The 24,802-nt window shown below is 38.1% G+C and overlaps 1 pseudogene; it reads left to right on the top strand.

The window, feature by feature from the left end:
- LOC120227176 overlaps positions 1–12,152 on the top strand; it is a 34,193-nt pseudogene extending 22,041 nt beyond the window's left edge.
- The last annotated feature ends 12,650 nt before the right edge of the window (positions 12,153–24,802 follow it).

Raw genomic sequence — 24,802 nt, 5'->3', positions numbered from 1 at the left:
GAATTGAATAGAGGTCACCCAAGAAGAAAACTCCATAAAGAAAAATGTTGCATTAAAGTGTATGAACATTATTGCTAAAATATACATTACAGAGGGTATAGAGCATTTGGAAAGATATAACTGCAGGTACATTTTTGAAAAACAAAAAAATGAAAACAACATTTCTTAAGAAAATCAAAAGTTTTACAAACAATGATCTGTTATCATTATATATATTATTTATCTTGTAATGGAAAATTTTTGTGATGTCAAAATAACATGAATATTAAGTTACCCCTGGATTGCTATATAAGGAGACTGGAAAAATGGAGAGAAAACTGGAGGGAGCTGAGATAATGTGAAATACTAAATTCTCAGTGGCCATAATAGGAGAGCAATACACAAGCTAGAAAATGGATAAATCAGGATAAATCACAACATGTGTATTATTTAGAAACATGAAAGTCAAGAGATTTACAGAATGTTAAAAACTGTAAATGACTGCCTCTAGACGCACAAGGTTTTGAAGACACGGAAAAGGGGGAACAAGGACTTACACTGGTGGATTTTGTAAACCGTTAAGATTATTTGCTTTTCTTTAACTTTTTTAACGTGTATTTATTTTTGAGAGACAGAGAGAGAGAGTGTGTGAGCAGGGGAGGGGGGAGACAGAGAGAGAGAGAGAGAGAGAGAGAGAGGGAGGGAGAGAGAGAGAGAGAGAGAGAGAGAGAGAGAGAGAGAGAGAATCCTAATCAGGCTCCATGCTGTCAGCACTGAGTCCGATGCGGGGCTAGAACTCACTGACCGTGGGATCTTGACCTGAGCGGAAGTCGGATGCTAAACCAAATGAGCCACCCAGGTGCCCCTGATTATGAGGTTGATATTCCAATCCCCTGGCCCCTGGGTTCAGAGGAGTTCTGGTAGATGATTCCTACACCTGCTGACAGCTCCCTCCTTCGAGGGGTTGAGTGGCTCATCATCCCTCAGGGTTTTCTGGGCAGTAGGGAGAACACTTACTGCAAACAAGAACCATGAGGCAATTGTGGAATCCCTGATACATCTGGTCCCAAATCTCAAACAATTGGTATAGTTGTAGGTGGTAAAATGTTCCTGCTTATTCATCTAGATAAATGATTCTGAGGCTCATTTACCATGTTATCTCAGATGGTCTTCAGCACACTGAGCCCCAGTTGCACAGAGCACATACATACACATTAATACACCCTGTTGGCTTTTCTCAGTTTCCTCACTTTCTTACTTATGCTTCTTGGGGTCACCTCTCAAATACATTACATGTACCCAAGTCCTTTCCTTGATATCTAATTTTTCAGGAATCCAAACAGAAATAGATGACTAATAGAGGCTCATCATTAATGCTGATTTATATGCTTCCCTTTTATCTTCTTCTTGTTATTGTTTATTCTAATCTTTCTTAAAATTTATTTTTAATGTTTTTTTATTTTTGAGAGAAAGACAGAACATGAGTGGAGGAGGGGCAGAGAGAGAGGGGAAAACAAAATCTGAAACAGGCTCCAGGCTCTGAGCTGTCAGCACAGAGGCTGATGCAGGGCTCAAACCCACGAACCCGGAGATCATGACCTGAGCCACAGTAGGAAGCTTAACTGAATGAGCCACCCAGGCACCCCAAATTTATTACAATCATGTTGTTGCGTGGTAGCAATTAAAGAATGCTACAAAGTATTTAAGCCAACAGAACACTAAATATCATGAAGAAAATTTATGATATGCAATCATGAATTCCAAAGCAGAATTCAGAGTATAACATATATGGTGAATACGCTGTCCTGCACTCTACCTAAACTTCAACAGATCTCTCAAAAGCTGAGGGATGTGTCATGTTATATAGATACTATAGCAATCTTAAGTATATACAAAATCAGTATGTATCATCTATGATTCTATTAACTGATACATTTGCTGCAGCTTTCAAGTACGTCCACAAATCATTTCAAGTGGTGAGCTCTGTGTCTTTTCTCATTGAATCTAGACTGACTTTAGGGACGGGCTTAAAACTATTCAGAGGGACTGATGCCAGGTGAATTCTGAGGTTCTGTCACCCAGTGCTCTTGGAATGCTTCTTCTTGGCATGCCCTCTTGTAAGATGCTTTACCATGGAAACCAGCCACCATGGTATTCAAACCAAAAATACCAGGAAAGGCTGCTGAATCCTTTCCTGGTATTTCAGCCAACATTCTCAGCTGAATTTCCAGACTTTTAATTATACCAGACCACATGCCACACATGTATGTGAAAGAACTGCCAGATTTTCAGAGCTCTCAGCCATTAAGTCATCTCTAGTCTCTGAGTCTTGCCAGCTGAGGACCCAGACACCATGGATCACAGTCAAGCCATCTGTGCTCTGCCACACCTAAATATCTGGTCCATAGAGTCTGTACATGTAACAACATGCTTTGCTTTGCTTTACTCTACAAAGATCTAGAATGATTTGTTACACAGCAACAGTAACTGGGGCACATTAACTTACTTTTAATTAATTACTCAAAATGCATATTGTGGTATACATCATTTAGCTAAGCAGATTTTTAAAGAGAAAATTCTATTATCATTCCTGTTTCTGGCCATAGTGCTGAAGAATTCTTGATTAATCTACATCCACTGTCCTTTTAGGGTCAAGAAAAGTAGGTCATCTCCTTCAAAAAGGGGAAACAGAAAAACCCAGAATTAGGAAGAAAAGGGCACACCATTCACTGCTGTTAAAAATAGCCAAGAAAGAGTATATCATTAGTAATAAGAAAACCCGCACCATATAGAACGGAAGAAATAAATGCAGATCTCCCATTTGTTTAGAATATTGGGTATTTAACGGAGCAACTTGCTGTTATGAAAGAGTCTTTTTTTTTTTTTTAATCACCATGGCATCCAACGTAATGTTCCAAAGGGATTAATTTGGTAGGAAATTAAATGCTTCGCCTAGATACAAGATCTTTTAAAATTATATATGTGCCAAATTGTGCTAAAATAATTGGCTAGCTGAGGACATCTGCTGCCATAAATTCAAATAGTGAAGATTCGATTTAAATTAATACAAGATGCCAGATCAAAAAGAGCCTTTATATTTCTCCTGCTTTGCAGGGAGAAAAGCCTGAAAATAGTTCACTTTAACTATTAAAAACATTGCTTGAAAAAAAGAAAAACGCAGTCTTCTCATCACAAAGTAATATCATGAAATGCCATTTTAGGAAGTAGGGCCACAATTCATATTAAAAGCACATCTAAGGGCTTTGCAGTCAATTCCTAGATTGGGTCACACCATGCAAGGACTACGTTTCAGGATTTGAGGTTGCTTCACTCAGTTACGTAGAAATAAACTCTTTGGATTGCTGCTTCTTTGCTGGTTTTAGAGCTCAAGAAATACAGCAGACAGATGCCAATTCCTCACTGTCTACACCAGGATAAATACACCTGTGCAAACCAGTCATTAGTGCCTACTACTGCATAAAGGATGGTCCATTTTATAGAATGATCTTGATTAAATTTAGCAAAGACTTTACTTGAAGTCATTGTCTATCATGATTTATAAGAACCAGAGGCTTTCAAGAGCTAGCCCACAATGAACTGGTTTTAGATAAAGCCTAATTTAACTGAGAGACATTTACAATCTCATTATCTAATCCTGCTACATAATCTTCTTGAGATATCATCAAGTTTGTAAGATGCCAATATCTATGGCCTTTCAGGGCATATTTATAACCTGAGTTTCCACAATGAAACCCTTCTAGGAGTACTTCTCCCCTTTTCCCTACTAAAGGGTTTAATTGCTTGAGTGCTTAAGAAACAAAGTGTGTATAACCAGATATTAATGGGAAATTCCAGCTCTGGCATTTATTGTATTGTTACCTCGATCAAGGTAGCGGACTCATCTGAGCTTCAGACATTTCTTCTATTGAGGTGAAAAAAGAGAATTTACGATTGCTTGAAAAATCAAAAGAAAATGGTTTCAGAAAAGCCACTGTTATTTGATACATGTTACAGTCTAGCCTCTACCCACATTTAACCCAGTGCTACAAAATTATAAGTACATCTGCAAAACTCTAGATATGAACTAATGAGGGCTAGAGTCAGAAAACAGTAATGTGAGCAGATTTAGGTAGGATTTTGTAGCTAACTGGACAATAAGAAGAGTGAGAGAACAGAATTAAACAGGACTAGTTGTCCAGCTGTGGAATGTGGAAATGAAATATATTTCCGTGCTGTATTTAAAAAAATTTTTTCACTTATTTTTGAGAAGAGCAAGAGAGAGAGAGTGCAAGTGGGGGAAGGGCAGAGAGATACAGAGGGGGACAGAGGATCCAAAGAGGGCTCTGCACTGATAGCAGTGAGCCCAATGTGGTGTTCAAACTCACGGACTGTGACAACATGACCTGAGCCACCCAGGTGCCCCTGGGTGCTGTATTTTAATATCTCATAAAAACTAACACCAGGCGAGTCTTCATGATGAGCTGAATGTTACTTTAAGGACTCTGTATATTTTACCTTATTTTGTACCCAAGAAAATTGCCTGAGATAGATGAAACAACCTCCCTCATTTAACAGAGGTTGTACGGTCTGTGGTAAGTACAGCACGGTTTAGAAGCACGCTCAGAAGATCTGGTAACTAGGGGGGCCAGAATTTGGATGAAGCAATCAAATTCCAGAATAACGTTTTTACTCACTTCCTAAACTAGTCATTAAATACATTCTCAGAAGGTATTAGTCATTATGGGATTATAATGAGCAAGGGGAAGGAGAGGAATAAGGGTATTTTCTCATTACAAAATTCTTAGAGTTTCAAGAATGAAGGAAATCCACGGGTCAAGCGGCATGAGGAAGTACATATGGAAATTAAAGAAAACACAGCTCTGGAACTGGCCATACCATGGGGACATTAAAAAAAAAGTTGGGGGACAGTTGCTTTTGGTGCGTTTATAAGTGATTTGATATGAAGAAAAAGGGATAGTAAGTATTGAGTCTTTCTTACTTTCAGTTCAGTTTTGTAATAAAAGGAAATAAATGAAATGATATCTAGACAGGTTAATTCAGATTGCCTGTTAATTATTTCATTGAAAAACGTTTATGGAGCACTTACCATTATACCAGCACTATTTTGAGCAGTAGGGATGCAACAATGAACACAACAGAAGGATGAGAGATACAGGGAGGTTATCTGAAGGTCGAGAGAAGAGGCCAGGGGAAGAAAAGTAAACATTTTCTTTCACACAGTAAAAGTAATTTGCCTCTAGAAACTTGTTCTATCAATGAAAACAAAATTAGTTACAAAAGCACTCATTTTTCTAAGACAAAGAACTATTTTATGAACTGCTATTTCCTATAATCAGAGATAGCTGCCTATCCGGAGACATGGAGTAGCAACTCTGACCCTGTGCGATCCATCAAGATGTTCATGTTAGTACGTGGGTGGTGTTCAATAAATCTCTTACAATACAGGTGGTAACTATGTTCTGTGCTTTGTAAATATGTATATTCTTTGGTTTGTAATATTCAGCTTACTCCTGCGTAACTGCCCTTATGACTTTTCTTTAAAACTGACATTTTCTTGGGGTGCCTGGGTGGCTCAGTTGGTTAAGCATCTGACTTTGGCTCAGGTCATGATCTCACAGGTCATGAGTTTGAGCCCCGCATCAGGCTCTGTGCTTACAGCTCAGAGCCTGGAGCCTGCTTCAGATTCTGGGTCTCCCTCTCTCTCTCTGCCCGTCCCCGACTCACACACACACACACACACACATTCACTCTCTCTCTCTCTCTCTCTCAAAAATGAATAAATGTTAAAAAAAATTTAAGAAAATAACTTACATTTTCTCAAATACTTCATTTGTAGAGTAAGTACTACAGGAAAAAATTCTAAAACACACAATAAGTTAGTGAACAAAAACAAAAATTAAAAAAATGGAAAACCTGACATCAACTAGATGATCAGGAATTGAAAGAAATATTGAAGTCTCCAACAATGGCCATAATGGGGATAATAAGGTGTAATCTACAAAGCTCTGGGTGGGACAGAAATATACTGCTGTTTTCAAAACAGTATGGTTGGGGTGAAAATTTTAAGTACCTATTTTATTTTTTAAAGTTTATTTATTTATTTTGAGAGAGCAAGTAAGAAGAGTGGGAGGGGCAGATAGAGAGTCCCAAGGAGACTCAGTGCTGTCAGTGCAGAGCCCTACATGGGGCTTGATCTCACGAATTGTGAGATTATGACCTGAGCCAAGAGTCGGACGTTCAACTGAACAGGCCACCCAGGAGCCCCCCTAAAAACATATCTGAAAATGTAGGCTTAGAAACTTAGGCTGAGAGAGTGATGAGGAGGAACAGCTAAGTAAAGTTTACAGAGTAAGAGGGATTTCTCATCATTTAGGACTAAACACAGAGCTACGGGAAATCCATGTGCTGAATTAATTCAATTTGAAAAGGGTCTAATTTGTAAGAACACTACTAAGAAGAATGCTCTTAGGGTGATTCCATTTTTATTAATACTTATAAGTATGTAATTTCATTATGATGCCGATGGGCCAGAGAAATATGCCTTACTTAGCAAATTCACTCTCTCCAAATTCTTGTGTAGCCCCAATATTCCATGGTCACTTGTTTTACTGGATATCATGCCATTTCTTTCTCTCTTTTTTTTTAAACACTTTTTTTTTTCTATACCCCCATTTAAATCTACCTGATTTTACTCTGTCTTCTGCAATGGGTAACTTAGTAATCCACCAGAGGAGAAATGGTCATGGCTATTACTTCAGAGCATGTATTTTAAAATTTCTCTTAAAATCTTTTAACGTACATCCCTAAAAATTATGAAGGAGAACATGCATGTATCATGCATGTCATGGAGGATCTGAGGACACCAAAAGAATACACGGGTCAAAGGAAGATTGTGTTCACTGTTTTTCAGGGTCCACTTTAATTATCTTCATCCTTCTTCCTCATCACAATCTTTTTTAAAATTTTTTATTGAAATTTTTTTTCAGTGTTTATTTATTTTCAAGAGAGAGAAACAGAGTGCGAGCAGGGATGGGGCAGAGAGAGAGGGAAACACAGAAACTGAAGCAGGCTCCAGGCTCCGAGCTGTCAGCACAGAGCCCTTCTTGGGCCTTGAAGCCACGAACCATGAGATCATGACCTGAGCCGAAGTTGGAGGCTTAGGTGACTGAGCCACCCAGACGGTCCTCAATCTTTTTTAAAAAATGTTTTATTTATCTGTGAGAGAGCACAAGCAGGAGGGGCAGAGAGAGGGATAGAGAGGATCCAAAGCAGGCTCTGTACTGACAGCACAGAGCCTGATGTGGGGCTTGAACCAACAAACTGTGAGATCATGACCTAACCCAAAGTCAGACACTCAACCAAGTGAGCCACCCAGGCATCCCTTCCTCCTCACAATCTTGATTCTCCTTCTTTATGCTCTTTTCGAGGAAGCAACTGATTTGCCTATCAAAGAATTCACTCACTTGTGTATTTAAAATTAAGTAAAACAACTCCCAAAGACAAAACATGTTAGTGGAAAAAAATATAAACAAAGCAGAAAAGGAAAACAGCCTCTACTATTTGCCAACTGAAGTAATTTGGGATCAAAGACCATTTACAAAGTGACAGGAACCATATTTCAAACCTTCATCAACTGTAATGCAATTCTTTGGCACAGTTATGTGCCATGAATCATGTATGGAAATCATGCACGTACATAATTCTCAATTATTAATCCTGTTCCTTTCCAAGTGTGTTGTTATCAGTCACTTTTTAGAAGACAAATTTTATCATCTGATGTGACTCAACCATAGCCAACACATTAACTTTTTAACCCTCAAATCAGGATATATAAAAAACATGAATCAACTTATTCAAAATTAGGTCAGCAGAATTGCTAAATTCATCGCTCATTTCTTTACTTCTGAAACAGGCAGTCAAATTTCCTGGGGATATACTAACAATCGATGATTCAAGGAAAGACTAATTTTCATATATGCATATGGTTGAAGACAGCATATATGGAAATATTTGTGTTTTGTACATAATTTGATGTCCATAAAGGCATTAAGAAATAAAGAAGATATACTTTCAGTCTGTGTTAGTCTTTTATGTATTAGAACTATACAAATAGCACCCATGTCTCATACGGACAGAGGAAGGAATAGTGCTGAGTCTAGACTAAAGTCAAACATGACAAGCAATCTACAATCCTCCCATTACTGGGGTAAATGCCTGCATGAGAACAGTATTTTTTTCACTGTTCTAACATCTAGTTGCCCTTTCTCCTGGTTGAGTTGCTAGTTTCTCGCCAAGTCAAATGGGAAAAAGCACAACATTCGTGTTGCAGCAATCCTGTTACTTCATTTTTCCCTGGTGCTATAAATTATTACAAACACAAACACTGTACAGAATGAAATCCTCAAGGCCTGCCATTCTGAATACCAGCATCAATTGCCTGTGGTTACTCAAAGATAAATGCTAGGGAAGGAGCAAATCCAGATGGAATCCTTTTAATCTTGGGGACAAGACTTGAATATTTGGAAAGGTCAGCACGGAGGAGCAGAATCTCACTGTAGTCAGTCTAGGTTCCGAGGCAGAAATCCACTAAGTGAACAGCAGATAAAGTCCCCACTCATCCCCTGTCCTTTGTCGAGCTGCCCTCTTATAACTGAAGAACTGAAGGGTATTGAGAGGAATCCCTAGTCATAGGCAAGTGCAACGTCGCCCAAGGGCAGGCCCATGGACAATGAAGGTTTCAAGCACTGTGGTGCTCCCCCACCCTACGTGTGTGTTTTCTTTGAGAATACTATTTTCGGTCCCGAACGAGGACAGTACAGTCTTGTGTTGAGTGAGTAAAAAATAATTGACTTCATTTTCTTTAACTTTCCTTAGAAGAAATTCAAATAGATGAGACGAAAGCTCCTGTAATTATTTTTAAGGCTGTTGCACATGATTTTTCCAAGATAATGAAAAACATTAAGTCAAAAGAAAAAAAGGACCAATCAATCCAAAATATCTGGATTCCAAATATTCCGAAAACTCCAGTGAAAACTACTCAACAGAAAAACCACTAACAATTCTCATCCTGGTATATGCCATATATGCACAGTTAATAGAAAAACAAAAACATGAGTGAATTTTTTGGAATAAGCACTTATGTTTTCTTCCTTTTCTAAGTTTTTTAACTACTAGCATATTTCTTATACGTTCAGAAAAAATACATACACTTAAGGACGCGGAGGCTCCCTGACCTCAAGCAAGAATCATTTTTTAAATACTGCTTATGGAATGTTTACATTTAAGGACGCCCTGTGATGTTACACTTACAGCGCAGAGGAAAAAATATTTAAGTATTGTTTACTGAGAGGTGGAATTCAATTTACACAAAAATAAAGAGGGCACTTCTGATGTTTGAATTCCCATCTTCATTTTCCTATTAGTAATATGCACAGACACCTGCAGTCACTCAGTCCCTTACCTGCCGTGATTATTTAACAGTATCCCCCAAGGCTTATCATGTCATTTTGTTTGACCTTCAGTTAACTAACTCCTGCTGATTTCTTTAGTGGTCTCCTAAGACAAGTTTCCCTTACTTATAGAGAGTCTAATGGAGACACTCTTGTAGGTCTTCTTTTTTACTATGTCTCCAAAATCCCATTAACAGAATCTCTATTGTAATACTCATCTAATTATAACATGCTCCTTGCTGAGCGCAGAGGGCAAGCATTCTAATAAAACTGTGTGCCATACTGAGAAGTGGAAAGAAATAACTGTCATTCTCACTTCGGCAGTAAATTTCAATAAATTAGAGTCTGCAGAATTTTAAATCCACTTGGCAAAGGTAAAGTGAAAGGGTGAACCCACCAGTGATCTGGGCATTAAGTAGGAACATCCTCTTTTGTTTTTAACTGGATTCTGGTTTACACGCCTTCACTCAACTGTCCAAGTGCTATTTTCAGAAGAAATCCTGGGACCGAATCCCTCTGTGGCTCCACTTATTCAATTTTCTTCCTCTACTATTGTTTGTCCAAACTGTACTGTTTCTTCAACATTCCAAACAGTGCTGTACTTTCTGACTTCACATAGCCAAAAATGGTCTTATTCTCCCTCTCCTCTGAACATAAAGAATCCTGGCTGTGCTCACTGAAACGTGCACGTCATTTCCCAACTTGCATGTATTTGTTTCTGTGTCCATCTGTGATACAATCTACAGAGACGTCCATCTGATCAAACAGGAAGATTCTATTTCCCAGGCTCCTCTCGACTTAAGCTTGGGAAAGTGAGTGAGTTCTAGCTAGTGGAGCTTAGGCCTGGTTCATAAAGTATCTTACATGATCCTACATGCTCTCTCTCTTTTTGCTCATTGGACCACTGAATAAAAAAAATCCAATAAAGAATCTGAGGAGTCCCTTTAAGGTAGGGGAGCCCTAAGAGCCAAGGGCATGAATTTCTGGGTCACCATGTGGAAGGCTTCTTGATGAAAACCTATTTAAACTGTTAAGTAAACAGGAGGAGCACCTGGGTGGCTCAGTCAGTTAAACTTCTGACTTCAGCTCAGGTCATGATCTCAAAGTTCATGAGTTCAAGCCTCATACAGGGATCGCTGCTGTCAGCCTGTGCGCGCAGAGCCCACTTGGGATCCTTTGTCCTCCTCTGTCTGCCTCTTCCCTACTTGTGCCGTCTCAAAAATAAAATAAACATTTAAAAAACTACATTAAAAATTAGTAAATAGGAAAACTTGATTATATTATCATAGATTTTTGGATTACTGCTGGTACCGTGGCTAGCACTAATGATCATAACTAATGTGACACGTATGTCCTCCTTTTAGGATTTCAACTAGAATTGATATACTGAAGTTTCCCGGGGCTATGTTTCTAATGACCTTTCCCCTCAACACTGAATTTGTATTTCTTACTGCCTGTTCTACATCTTCCCAATGTGTGTACATCTCACCACGGATATTCCAACAGACCCTCAAATGTAGGGTTTACCAAAAAGAAACCAAGGTCATCAACTCAATTCGTTCCCTAGGGCTGCTATAATAAAGTACCATCGGGGCGCCTGGGTGGCTTAGTCGGTTAAGCGTCTGACTTTCCGACTTTCACTTAGGTCATGATCTCGAGGTTCGTGGGTTTGAGCCCCGCATCGGGCTCTGTGCTGACTGCCAGCTCAGAGCCTGGAGCCTGTTTCAGTCTGTGACTCCCTCTCTCTCTGACCCTCCCCTGCTCACGCTGTCTCTCTCTCTCTCTCCTAGAAATAAATTAAAAAAAAAAAATTAAAAAAAATAAAGTACCATCAACTGATACTGAAATAATTGTGTCAGGAGTTCCATACTGAGAAGCAGGAGAGTGGATCCCAGAGAGTCCCAACCAGCCCCACCACTATTGCCACCAGCTCAGCTGTCAAAGTGCGCCCTGGTTACCATCACCACAAACATGAGCAGCAAGGCTACACACAGCAGCCGCGCCCCCCACCACCTCCCCCAGTGCCTCCCTTGCTGGTGACACCAAGCTGGGCACCAGGGAGCAGCAACTCCAGGGGTCTTACATCAGTGGCACCTGCCAGTGGGGACAAAAAGCTACTCATAAAGGTTTTCCAAACAGTAAAATGCTTCAATGTAAGAAACATATGGTTTCATCAACAAGCATGACACCGAAGAAGATATGTTTGTACACCAGACTCCGAAGCAACTTTACAGCGCAGGACATGGAACAAGTGTGGACTCTGACGTTGCTCAAGGACAAAAGGGTGCCGAGACAGCAAATGTCACAGGCCGTGGTGGAGCTCCAGCGGAAAGCAGTAACTATACAGTATGCCTTAACTATTTTGGTTGCTAGCATCTTCCACACAAATATAAGCAGAATTAGCAGAATAGTGACAGCAGGAAAAAGTGCAAGGGGTCAGAGAGTGCTCTCTGAGGCCAAGTCCAACAGCATAACCCTACTGCAGGCCATGGTTCCCAACTTTTTCCATGTGAAGACTCTAGGAACAGTGGCCACCATTTTCCAACCCTTCTGTGCAGGGAGAAGGGATGGATGGTGCTGACAACCAGGACACAGGAGATGAGGACAGGCCAGTGAGACACATCATGTATGGGAGTGACAGGCCACGATTCTGCTGGGGTCCTCCTCACCAAAGACAGTCTAGAGAAGGCCGCTACGAAGAAGGTAAGGGAAATCATGGAGTCACAAGGTCAATAGTCACCTCAACATTGGTATGTACCACTGCAACTTCAATTACCACATAGATGCCCAGAAATCCCTAAACAAGAAGACGGCAAGTAGACAAAACCAGCCAATCATGCAGCTCCTAAGTCTGAGAAGTTGGGAAGTGACTAAATGCGGGCTTACTACCTCTACCATCAACCGGTTTAATGATCCAACCAGAAGGAATGAGTATGAAATTCCAACAATAAGAAATAAATGGAAGATTAGAGCTGAAACCCTTAAATGCTTATGCTTATCCTTTGCCCAATGACCCTACAACTGGAACTATTTGCATTATCTATGAAGCATGGGTTTGTTGTTTTTTTGTTTTTGTTTTTTACCCAAAGATGTCCTCTATATGAACAACAAATGTGCTTTTATTTCTTCTGAAATCTAGTTTTTCTCAATACATGTTTTTAAACTGTTTCATATATGGTCAAGTTGAGATTATAAGACCTCTTTTTAAATCTGTAATACAACCTTACAACTTGCTTTTTTCAAAAAAGTCAACATATGGCCAGCACCTATTAATAAAAATCTTTTTTTTTTAATTTTTAAAATGTTTTATTTATTTCTGAAAGAGAGACACAGCGTGATCAGGGGAGGGTCAGAGAGAAAGAGGGCGACACAGAATCAGAAGCAGGCTCCAGGCTCTGAGCTAGTTGTCAGCAAAGAGCCCGACGTGGGACTTGAACCCACGAACCATGAGATCATGACCTGAGGTGAAGTCGGACACTCAACTGACTGAGCCACCCAGGCGCCCCCAAGTACCTATTAATAAAAGTCTTAAACAAAGAAAGAATAGAGAAGAAAAAAGAAAAAAATAGAAAAAAAGGAAAAAAGGAAATAAAAAAATGAAGGTATCAGCAGGGCCATGTTCCCACTGAAACTTATAGGGGAGAGTCTTTCCTTCCTCTTCCTATATGGTGGTAAATATTAACACTTGGCATTTCTTGGCTTGTAAATGTACCATTCCAATCTCCGCTTCTATTGTCACATAGCATTCTCCCTATGTATCTCTGTCTTCACATGGTGTTTTTCTGTTTTTATAAGGATACCAATCATACTGGATTAGGACTCATCCTAACGATAGCCTCTTCACCGCATTACATCTGCAAAGATTCTATTTCCAAATAAGGTCATTTTCATAGGTTGGGGTAGGGTGTTAGGACATCAATACGTGGTCACAACTCAACTCAGAGCATTCAACCCACAATTCAGCCTTGTCAGGTGGTACTAGAACTTAAAAGTCATTCAACATTTACAGCTCCCTTATCTTTCTTCTGTATTTCTTATCAAGACAGTATAGGATTTCTCCCTTGAACTTCCTTTCTTTCATGTTCTATCACTGGGGCAGATTTACTCCTTATTCCCCTTTTCTTGATACAAACTGCAGAATCAAATTCATCAAGTAACAGTCCTATTCAAAAATGTTACTGGCTGCAATTGTATGTCCCACCAACAGCTCCCTAGGAGACTCTTTGCACTGCAGTGGGCATGCTTTAGGTTTTCTTTTTCCTCACTTGAAGCACCTGTGGTGGAGAGAACTTCAGAGTATCTGACATGAGAAGTAAACAGTAAATATGTAGTTAAAGGAGTGAATACAGGGATGCTTGCGTGGCTCAGTCAGTTAAGTGCCAACTCTTGATCTCAACTCAGGTTTTGATCTCAGGGTCATGTGTTCAAGCCCCATGTTGGGCTCCTTGCTGGGCATAAAGCCTAGTTAAAACAAGAATAATGATAAAAATAGAGGAGTGAACTACAGATTCCCCAAAGAGACTGCAGATTTGAAGTAACAATAGTGTTTGCATAAATTTTCAGTGTTTGCAAAGAATTCTGATATATGTAGTCTTCTTTGAGATTCACAGCCAGTCTGTGAGATAAACTAACAGTATCTCAAAATTTCTTATTAAGAAATTGTTATTGAGAAATCTAATTGCCTGTTTTAAGAAATTTCAGGTAATGTTTAGCACAGATTTCCTATCAAAATACTTTTATTACAGATTTCATGCCTTTTATCATAGCAAACGTTCCTAAGATGACAAGGAGCATAAATCTGACGATCTATGAGTTGAAGTTTTATCATAGGAAAATAGGGCATTAGAGGTGAATGGCCCAAGGAGTCTGACATTTAGGAGCATAATTGGTGAAGAGTAGTAAGAAGAGAGCAAGGGAGGAAAATAATAGAAAAAGTAAGTATTAATGCATTACTGAAGTATCATATAAAAATTTGTCTTCACCAGATGTCACCGTAAGAGCTGGGTAAAACCATAATCAATTAATAAAGCAATAAACCATGAAATAACATGACCATGGTATACTGACATCAAGGCTTGGAAGAAAGTACAGAGTAAAGATAATGTCTACAAAATGTTATGCTTTATAAAAACAATGTGTGGTCAGCATTATTCATCCATGTAAGTAAGAATAATTAATATCATAATGTTGATAGGAAAATAAAGAGACCTTGATGAAAATCTAGACTGAACTCAAGGTATTCTATTAGCATGATCAACTACTGATGGGTATTGGCAAAAATAGTTTACTTTTCTTAGATTTTTGTTTTGTTTTTAATAAGCTACCTCTAAATCATAAAAATTCTAGATTTCTGTAAGTTTTAGATATTATGACTATACACAGAAAATTAAACAAAATGTTTATTATTTAAAATCCTTACAGAATAAAAGGATTTTCCTTGACACACTTTTTTTTTAAGTGATTTTTTATTTATTTATTTCTAGGAGAGAGAGAGAGAGACAGCGTGAGCAGGGGAGGGTCAGAGAGAGAGGGAGTCACAGACTGAAACAGGCTCCAGGCTCTGAGCTGGCAGTCAGCACAGAGCCCGATGCGGGGCTCGAACCCACGAACCGCGAGATCATGACCTAAGCGAAAGTCGGACGCTTAACCGACTAAGCCACCCAGGCGCCCCTTCCTTGACACTCTTAAAACCTTTTTTTTTTTTTTAACAATTTGCTTTCCTTTTAAATTAAGTTTACACTACAATGCTCAGTGATATGAAATTCTTATGAACATAACTAAAAGATGAGATGGTAGGGCTCAAGTTGAGAAAAGAATTGGATGGGGAGTTAGATATTTTCTGGATAGATTTTTAAAAAATTTTAAGTATGTTTATGTATTTTTGAGAGAGAGAGAGAATGAGTAAGCAGGGAAGGGACAGAGAGAGAGGGGGACAATCTGAAATAGGCTCCACGGTGTTGGTGCAAAGCCTAGCATGGGGCTTGAATCCCCAAACTGTGAGATCATAACCGGAGCCAAAGTTGGATGCTCAAATGATTAAGCTACCAAGCGTCCCATGGATAGACTTTACAGCACGTTAAGTGCTGAGAGTTGGCCCCTAACTGCAGAAGACTGAGGAATTAATGGGAAGAATAGATTTCTGTTTTCAAAAATCTGATCTTTAAGGGAAAATTATATATGGTGGCAAAGGTTCAAAAATAGATTTCCTTTTCTAGGGTTATTTGAGTTTATTATAGTTATGTAAAGTGACTTTGCTAAGAGAATAACTAACAGCACAAAATAAGGAGGATTCCAGAGGGTGTGAGTCTTGTATGAAGCCATCACAAAGAGGCAGCCAGGTATTTGGTGGACCAAATGGATACTAAAAATAGATGTTCCCTTGTAGAAGGCTAGGAATGGTCTCTCTTACCTGCCATTGGTCATTGATTTCAATCAAGACCCATTTCATTTCTTAAGGCTTGGGTGGCTCCTGATTTTTCTTGAAATATTTGTCTGTTTAAGACTTACATCATTGATCTCATGTCTTTAAAAGGGAATCACTGTTACCAATTCATATGATGAGTATTCTATTTTTAGTTCTACTGTGACAATACTTTTTCAGCAATACAGCTATCAGCCTTTGAAAATATTGAATCAGATTGACCTCTTTACTCAATGAAAAAATGAAGACCTTGAAATAATAGAGTGGTAAAGAATGTGGGCTCTTCAATCAAATAGACAGCATGGGTTCCAGTTTTGCTACTTACTAGGTATGGATCATGAAAGTATTAACTAAATGTCAACTTCATAATCAATAACTGTAACTTGAAACTCAAATGGCTGTTGTAATATTAAATATTAGCATGGAAAGTGGCACTCAAAAACAAATATACTGTGCCTATGATTTGTTATTATTAATTTATAATTCTTTATTAGCTGTTATACATGATTGTATATCATATAGATCAAAAAGGGATGATTTTGTTCTTTTTTTTATAGTTTATTTAGAGAGAGAGGACATGAGCAAAGGAGGGGCAGAGAGACAGGGAGAGAGAGAATCCCAAGCAGGCTCTGCATTGCCAGCGTGGAGCCAAACATGGGGCTCAAACCCTCGAACCCGGAGACCGTGACCTAAGCTGAAACCAAGAGTTGGACACTTAACCAAATGAGCTACCCAGGTGGCCCAATTTTGTTCTTCTTTGTGTGTTTGATTTTGTTTATACAGAAGCAAAAGTATTTTTAAAGTTTTAGGTAAGTATTGAAATTGTACTATGATGATATGCCCAGAAATATAATGTAATAGCAACACCAACAATTTAATTTGTATTCACATATTACGTGTTCTTAGAGCTTTATAAAAAAAGGCTCTATAAGTGAAATTAGTCTTTTCACAATTATTTGGTCTCAGGGTACATAATTTGTGGCATGACTGTTACTTCAGGTAAAAGTCAAAGAAAAATGCCTAAACCAACCAAAGAGGTAACAAGAGATAACCTATTTAAAATAATTTTGATTTCCCATCTACATGTAGGAAAGAGTAGTTCCTTAATACTTGACAAATTTTAAAAACTGGGTCAGAAATAAAGGCTGCAAAAATCTCAAAAGATTCAGATGGTATCTCCAAGGTGCTGATTAAAACCTGAATAAAACATTTTCCCAAGAATTAATGTTCTAATATAGGAAGCACCAAATGATTTGTATTTCCAGACCTTTTATACATTAGTCCGGAGGCATGTCATTTTTTTTATTTATCCTTTTTTCCTCCCTTTCTCTAGACAATAAAAAATCTACAACCGGACTCTTTAATTAAAACCAGAGAGTGGATGTTTAAATCAAGGTAGAATTTGAAGAGCAGAACAATTGCTTAGCAAAAGCATGTAAGAGTATTGTTATGGAGACAAGTCTTGATGAAGGCAAAATTATTTTCCAAGTCATGATTCTCAGCAACTATCACATAAATAAATTAGCTGAATTTTAAAAACTAATCACAAGTAAAAGCAGCAGCCAAAAGAAGCATGACGGGGATATATGCTAATCTATGCACCATGATTTTTTCCTATAAGTGAAAATTGAAATGAATTGTAAAAGCCAATGAAGCAGCAGAAAGATGGGTGACTATAAATCCCAGCCAATGTCCTAGATATGTCATTCTCCACGAAAGGCAAGCTTTCTGATGTTGCATTTTCCATTAGCAAATGGGGCAGCAGAACACCAGTGTATGTGCCTTCCTGACTCATCTGCATGTCACCATTTAGAACTCTCCGCTGCCCTGTGGCATTGCGGCACTCACCTCCCAAATGAGGAATATGCAGCAGTAATAATTTTTTGATAACACCCTAGTAATTACATGACCCTTGAAGGGCTTCTTTTCAAAATTCAAAACTCACCTTCCCTCCCTTGAGTGTGAATCTAATCTCATTCTTGGCTTCGAACCTGGTTATTACCTTTCCTTTTCTTGACAGATTTGGTGGGTGATGGTAGAATGAGTCAGAGAGAAAGGTCAAAAAGGAGGAAGTTGGAACCAAGAAATGTGCTACAAGTAGCCTCAAGAAAAAGAATTAAAAAGGTGCTTACCTCTTGGAAAGATAACAGTCATTGAAGAGGGACTCTACTCAGTGACTTAATTTTTACTCCAAATGAAAAACTGTAGCTATTAAAGGAATTATATTAAGAACAGAAAAAAAAAAAAACCTAACACTGGATTATGTATACGAACCTATGTGTATTTAAGGCTCAAGTCTGATAGCTTCTGAACTTTCAAGGAGCATTTGTTTATCTGTATGGAAATCCCCTTGGAGTTTGTATTAGAAATAGAGAATTTTATCTACAGCAAATTGTATTAAAGCAAAAGCAACAAGCCATATACAGTCCTGACTGACTGCTATACACATTATGTTAAGGAAAGCAGTGATTCAGATTCTGTGGTTTTCGTCAAGCTTTCCCATGTATCATGAGAATCCCCAGATTAAAGCATGCTGTCTTAAAAATGTTGACTGTCAGTACATGAATTAGAGTGTTTACCTACATAAGTCAATGAATGGGTGATTCTCAACCAAGCTCTCAATAATCTTAGGTGCTTAGTTGGTATATCTTAATACTTCATTGTTAATCATTGAACTTTCTTAGAAAGGGAAGCATGGACAATGGCCCTTCCTCTGTTATAGATTTCACTATCACTTAACTCCCCTCCCTTCCCTTTCCTGGTTCAGAGCCACTTTGTGATGTCACTCCATTAGCCACAATGCAATGAAGAATTCCATGCAAGGCACATTTACATACATTAAACGAAAGGTGTCCGTTGAGCTGCATAATGCATCAGCCATATTACCATAATGTATTAACTAAATACTAGTTTTTTAAATCATTTCTTTAGCCAGGTCTTGAAGATCCAAAAAATGAGTAAAATTATACAAGGACCTATTTAAATATGATGATGAAATTTTAACGGGGAAGTGAGAAATTAGTCAAGTAATTACACTAAGAAATGCAACTTTATAATGACAAAAACATTGAAGGAGAGGGCTGTAGTCTAGAATTGTGCTGTCCAATATGACAAACACTAGCTATATATGATATAATACATTTAAATTTGAATTCAGTAAAAATAAATAAAATTAAAAATTCTTTCCTCAATCACACTAGCCACACTCTGTATCCTGAAAAGCTCCATGTGGCTACTGGCTACCATACTGGACAGGAAAATATAGAACATTTCCATCATCGCAGAAAACACCATTGGATAGTGCTGATAAAGAATAATATAGAAAGTGAGGTCAGAGAAATTTTCCTTTAGAAAGTAACAAGTGAAATGACAATGGAAATATGAGCAAGAATTAACTATCTGAAGAGCAATTTTGGAAAAAAATGTATTTTCTCACAAAACATTTGAAACTTCTATTTCTTAGATTTGTCACGAAGATTACAAAAAATTAAATGACTACATGGGAAATGTGCAATTTGATTTCAGAGGCTCAAACTTTGTAAATATGGTAAAATAACATTCATTTAACAGTTAGATGAGCTCTCAGAAAACAACCGGCTTAACATTTACAAACAAAAAGCCTGGGGACCTAAGGTATGTCAGCTCATGCTCTAATTCTCACAGATCAAGTTCAAACAGTGGCAGTTTAAAAAAAATCTAGACCTTGTGGTATTTAAGCCAATATAGCCTCCACTTCTCAAAAGAGCCTTAAATTACTTGGACAACTCTAAACAACATTTTTCAAGTATATATTTGCATACATTTCTAAATAAATGCATATATGTAACTACCCTTATTTATTGTTCAATCAATGGCAAACATTATTCAGTAGTAATTGTGTCCGAATTAATCAAAGATCTGAATGTTAACAGTTGACAAAGCTAACAGACATAATATGTTAATTTATTTGAAGATGGCTTCATTTTCTCTGTTGTAAAGTCAGGAATAATATGCATTATTGTTTGTGCTCCCTCTATTGGCATAGACAAGTGTGAATGTCATGATCACAGGGGCTCCATCTGTGCTGCTGAAGGTAAGGGGTCATTTTCAATATTTATAGTTTGAATTTGGTTTGCTTCAGGTTTATGAAATAGGATGCAGCGATTTCCCCTGTGATGACTCACACTTTCTTTAAATTCATGTTTTAAAATTAATTTGGTTGAATAAAAAGTATAAAATAGCTATTCATGTCTCTTTTAATACTGGCAAGATTACAGTTTTTCTGCAAACCAGTGTCCTGTGTTTTTACATCATCTTTTAGAATACTATACAGTTGATGATATTAATGTATAAAAATAATGCAATAAGTCAGATTCACATCATCGTACTTCCATGCCAATTCACTGTGGATCAAATCCATCTAGAGAGACTGCTAACAAAAAAGCCTAAGTAAACAATTCCTTCAAGTTGGAGGATTGCACTCCATTCATTCAAAATATATTTATTGAGTTAATTAATTCTGTGTGACAGACACACTGCTGTAGAGGCTACAAAAAAAGCAATAATCAAAAGAGATAGAGAGTCTTTAGTATTTATTCCCTGCTTTCATGGAACTTAAATTACATTGTGGGAAAAGAGAGAAAAAAGAAAATAAAACATGATCTCTTGTGTGATGGCAGTAAGTATCATGGAGGAATGGAAACCATGGAGGAGGAAACGGGAGGACTCAGGAGGACCTGAGGTTTTAAAAAAGGGTGGCCCAAAACGACCCTAGTGAGAGAGCAACACTTGAGTAAAAAATGAAAACTTGATGGAGGAGATGAGCATGTAAAGGTGCAGAAAAGAATAATACAGGTAGAGGCAAAAGCAACTGCTAAGATCAGAATGGGACACGATGTTGAGAGAGTTGGAGGAATCACAATGAAATCAAGTACCTGGAGAAGAGAGATCAAGATGGAGGTAACAGACCATAAGGTCAAGGGCTTGAAAAGTGAAACACTTGTTGCCCATTATAAAGGCAGGAGTTTCTAGTCTGATAAAAGATGCTACAGGGCTTTCAACAGAGAAAAGACATGATCTGATCTACTTTTCAAGGTCACTGGGCATGCTGTACTGAGAATAAACAGGAATAAGGCAAGGAGAGAAGCAGGACAGGGAGGAGACAACTCCAAGAATCCAGGTGAGAAATGCCTTGGACCTGGCAATAAAAGTGACGAGAACTGATGAGCTTCTGGGCACATTTTGCATTTATATCCCCTAGAGTTTGTGGACAGACAGCATAAGGGACATGGGAGTCGAAACTGACTACAAGGTTTTTGGCCTAAATAACTAGAAAGATGGAATTGCTGACAAACATCATGAGGAATACTGAGGTACATACAGGTTTGTGAGGCAAGATACACAGCTAAGTTTTACTCATGTTAAGTACAAAATGTTTCTTAACCATCTAACTGGAGTTGCTGAGTAATCAGTTGGGTATAACAGAGAAGTTCGGAGAAAACGATCAGGCTGGAGTTATAAATCATAAATTTGGTGACTCACAGAGTACTTTGAAACCTTTCTGACACCAAAGTGAAGGGTTAGAAAGAGGTTTAATGGCAAAACTACATTAGAAGTCAAGGACCTGAGGAGGAATACTCATGTGGCTCTCAAAAGTGGCTGAGATGCACTAATGAGTTCCCTGTAGTCAAGTTTTTTGTTCTGTTTTGTTTTGCTTTGCTCTAACTGATAAAACAGAAAGTAGAATGGTGGTTGCCAGGGGCTAGGGGAGGGGAGAACCGGCAGAGGTTAGTCTAAGGCTATAGGCTCCTGCTTATTAGAGAAGCAAGTTCTGAGGACCAAAATTACAACTTGGTGACTGTAGTTAGCAATACTGCATTACATATTTGAAAGTTGCTAAGAAAATACATCTTAAATGTTCTGACCACACACACACACACACACACACACACACACACACACACAGCAAATTTGGAGGTGATGGATGTTTTAAAAAACTTTACTGTGTTAATCAGTTCTCAATATACACATGGGTTGAACCATCACATTGTACACCTTAAATTTATACAATGCTGTATGTCGACTGTATCTCACTAAAGCTCCAGGAAAGTGTTTCAAGGAGAGCATGAACATTTGTCAAATACTACTACTAAGTTAAGATATATCAGCATGCCAGATTTGGCAATGTGTAAATCATCAATGACTTTATGAAAGTAATTTTGGAAGGGGAGTGGTTGAAAAACCTAACCAAGAGTGGGGTTAAGGGCCATGAGATGGAAAAACAATGTAGGTAATGAGCATATGCACAGCACTTTCAAGAGCTGTTACACATAAAGGGAAGAAGAGAGACAGAATGAGATGGAGAGGAACAAGAAGATTGGATGATCCCCACCCACCCCCACAAAGGAGTTTTAAACTGATATAATTGGCATCATTGTAGGATCAACAGAACAAACCAGTTCAAAGGGGAGAAGGGTGCTGCAGGAGGACAAGAATTGCTGAAATAATGGCCGTAAGTACATAATCTATACAGAAAACTTTCACAGGGCACACTGGCTATCCTTTAACAGTAACAGAGAGGAATCCTGTCCAGAATAACAGAAAGGAAGACTGAAGGTAGGTGCAAAGATGTATGGAGATGAGTGAATGTTATGGAGTGAGCTTATGAATTTTCTTCAGGATGGGCTCAAGAGCTCAGTGAAATAAAAATAAAGTCCGTTTACTAAGAGAGAGGATAGATGGACGGTTGAGGTCCTGGATTCAGGGAAGGTATGAAACGGTTGTTTTGAGAGTGAGAATAAATGGACCAGTGGAAAATGGTATGACTGCTGGTGTTAATGGCCTACCTGACCAATCACTGTGGTGACTGTCGTTTTCTTAAATTCCAATCAGCGACTCTGAAATAAATCTAAAATTGCAGAAGAGTTAGAATTAAGAGAACTGTGATTTTTGTTATGTATTATACGCTGAATTGTGTCCCTCCGATATTCACATGTTGAAATACTAATCCTAAGTGCCAGAGACATTACTGGATTTGGAAACAGACAATTATAGTAAAATGAGGTCTTATGTGTGAGCCCTAAGCCATTATGTCTGGTGTCCTTCTAAAAAGAAATTAGTACAATACACAGAGGAAAGACAAAAAAGATAGGTATTTACAAACCAAGGAGAGACACCTCAAAAGAAGCCAACTCTGTGGATACCTTGACCTCAAAATTCTAGCATCTAGAAAGGTGAGAAAATAAATTTCTGTTGCTCAAAGTCCCCAGCTTGTGGTATTTGTTATAGCAGCCATAGCAAACTAAAACATTGGGTCAAAAGTTGAACCTATCATTTTAGATCCAACCTGGCAACATATTCAAGTTTTGACTGATCCATTCCATTTACAAACCTTGGTTTTGGTGGTCTTATTCTCTTCAGCTACTGTAATGCATATGTAATGGATCTCATTATGTGACTTTCTATCTTCTTCATGAGTAAAGATGTAGAGTGCTTTTTGCTATCATTGTGGACCATTAATAAGTTTTTCCTTTGGGAAATTCCAGATCAAGTCTGTTGCCCATTTTTGTTAGGCTGTCTGCTGTTTTGATTGCCAAAATATTTTGATTTCTTCTGCATACAAATCTTGTGTCACATATACGTACTATGAATATTCTCTCCCACTAGGTAGACTCCCCACATTTTTTGTTGTTTGTTTTTGAGAGAGCAAGTGAGCACGAGCTTGAGAGACGGGCAGAGGGAAAGAGAGGTAGATAGGAAATAGGGAAGGAGGGAGAGGTGGGGATGGGGGAGAGAGAGGGAGAGAGAGAGAGGGAGAGAGAGAGAGGGAGAGAGAGAGAGGGAGAGAATATGAATGCATCGTAAGCAGGCTCCACACTCGGCACAAAGCCCAACATGGGGCTCGATCCTATGACCCTAGGATCATGATGTGAGTTGAAATCAAGAGCTGGATGCACAACAGACTGAGCCACCCAGGCCCCCCTTACCTATTTTCTTAATGATGCCTGCCTTTCACTGAACGGAAATTTTAAAAGTTTTAGGTAATGATTTGTTATCTTTTATTTTTAGCGCTTGCATAGTTCCATCTAAGAAATCTTTGACAACTCAAGAATATATTTTGTTTCATTCTATAAATTTTACACGTTTTAAACTATCACATGGAGATCTAAGATCTATCTTAAACTAATTTATGTGTGTGGGTATGGTACATATTAATATTAATTTTAATCCCTATTTTTATACAGCATCATATGTTGAAAAAATTTTATTTCCTCATTCAGTTGATTTATTGGCTTTGTCAAAAAATTAATTTACTGTATAAATGTTGCTTTATTCCTTTAGTCTCTATTGCATTTCATTGATCTATTTATCTTTGTGCTAGCACCATACTGTCTTGATCACCATAGCTTTATAGTAAGTTTTATAAATTTCCTTTCTGAGAATATTTCAACCCTTATAGATCTTTTAAATTTTCACGTATGTTGTAGAATCAACTTGTGAATTCCTATTTTTAAAAGCCTGCTAGGACTTTGATTTTGATTGCACTGAAATTATATAGCAATTTAGAAAGAGCTCCCATCTTAACAATATTGACTCTTCCATTCTATAAACATGTTTTATCTCCCAATTTGTTAAGGACTTTTAGAATTTCTCTCATTAATGTTTTGTTTATTTCAGTGTAGAGTCCTTACACATAAAATGTTAAATTTCTAAATATTTTATTTTTGACACAATTGTAAATGATAAGATTTTAACTTTTATGTAATTGTCGACATTTTTTTTTCACAAATAGTTTACTGTCAAATTAGTTCCCACATAGCACTCAGTGCTCATCCCCATAAGTGTCCTCCTCTATGCCCATCCCCCCCACCCCCCCACATCCATCAGTCCTCAGTTTTTGTCAGCATTCAAGAGTCTCTCATGGTTTGCCTCTCTCCCTTTCCCCCACCATTTC

The sequence above is a fragment of the Hyaena hyaena genome, unplaced genomic scaffold (assembly GCF_003009895.1).
Source record: "Hyaena hyaena isolate Hyena2069 unplaced genomic scaffold, ASM300989v1 scaffold_2047, whole genome shotgun sequence".
NCBI lineage: Eukaryota > Metazoa > Chordata > Mammalia > Carnivora > Hyaenidae > Hyaena > Hyaena hyaena.
The sequence above is the reverse complement of the archived record's forward strand: the minus strand, read 5'-3'. Positions and strand labels throughout refer to the sequence as shown.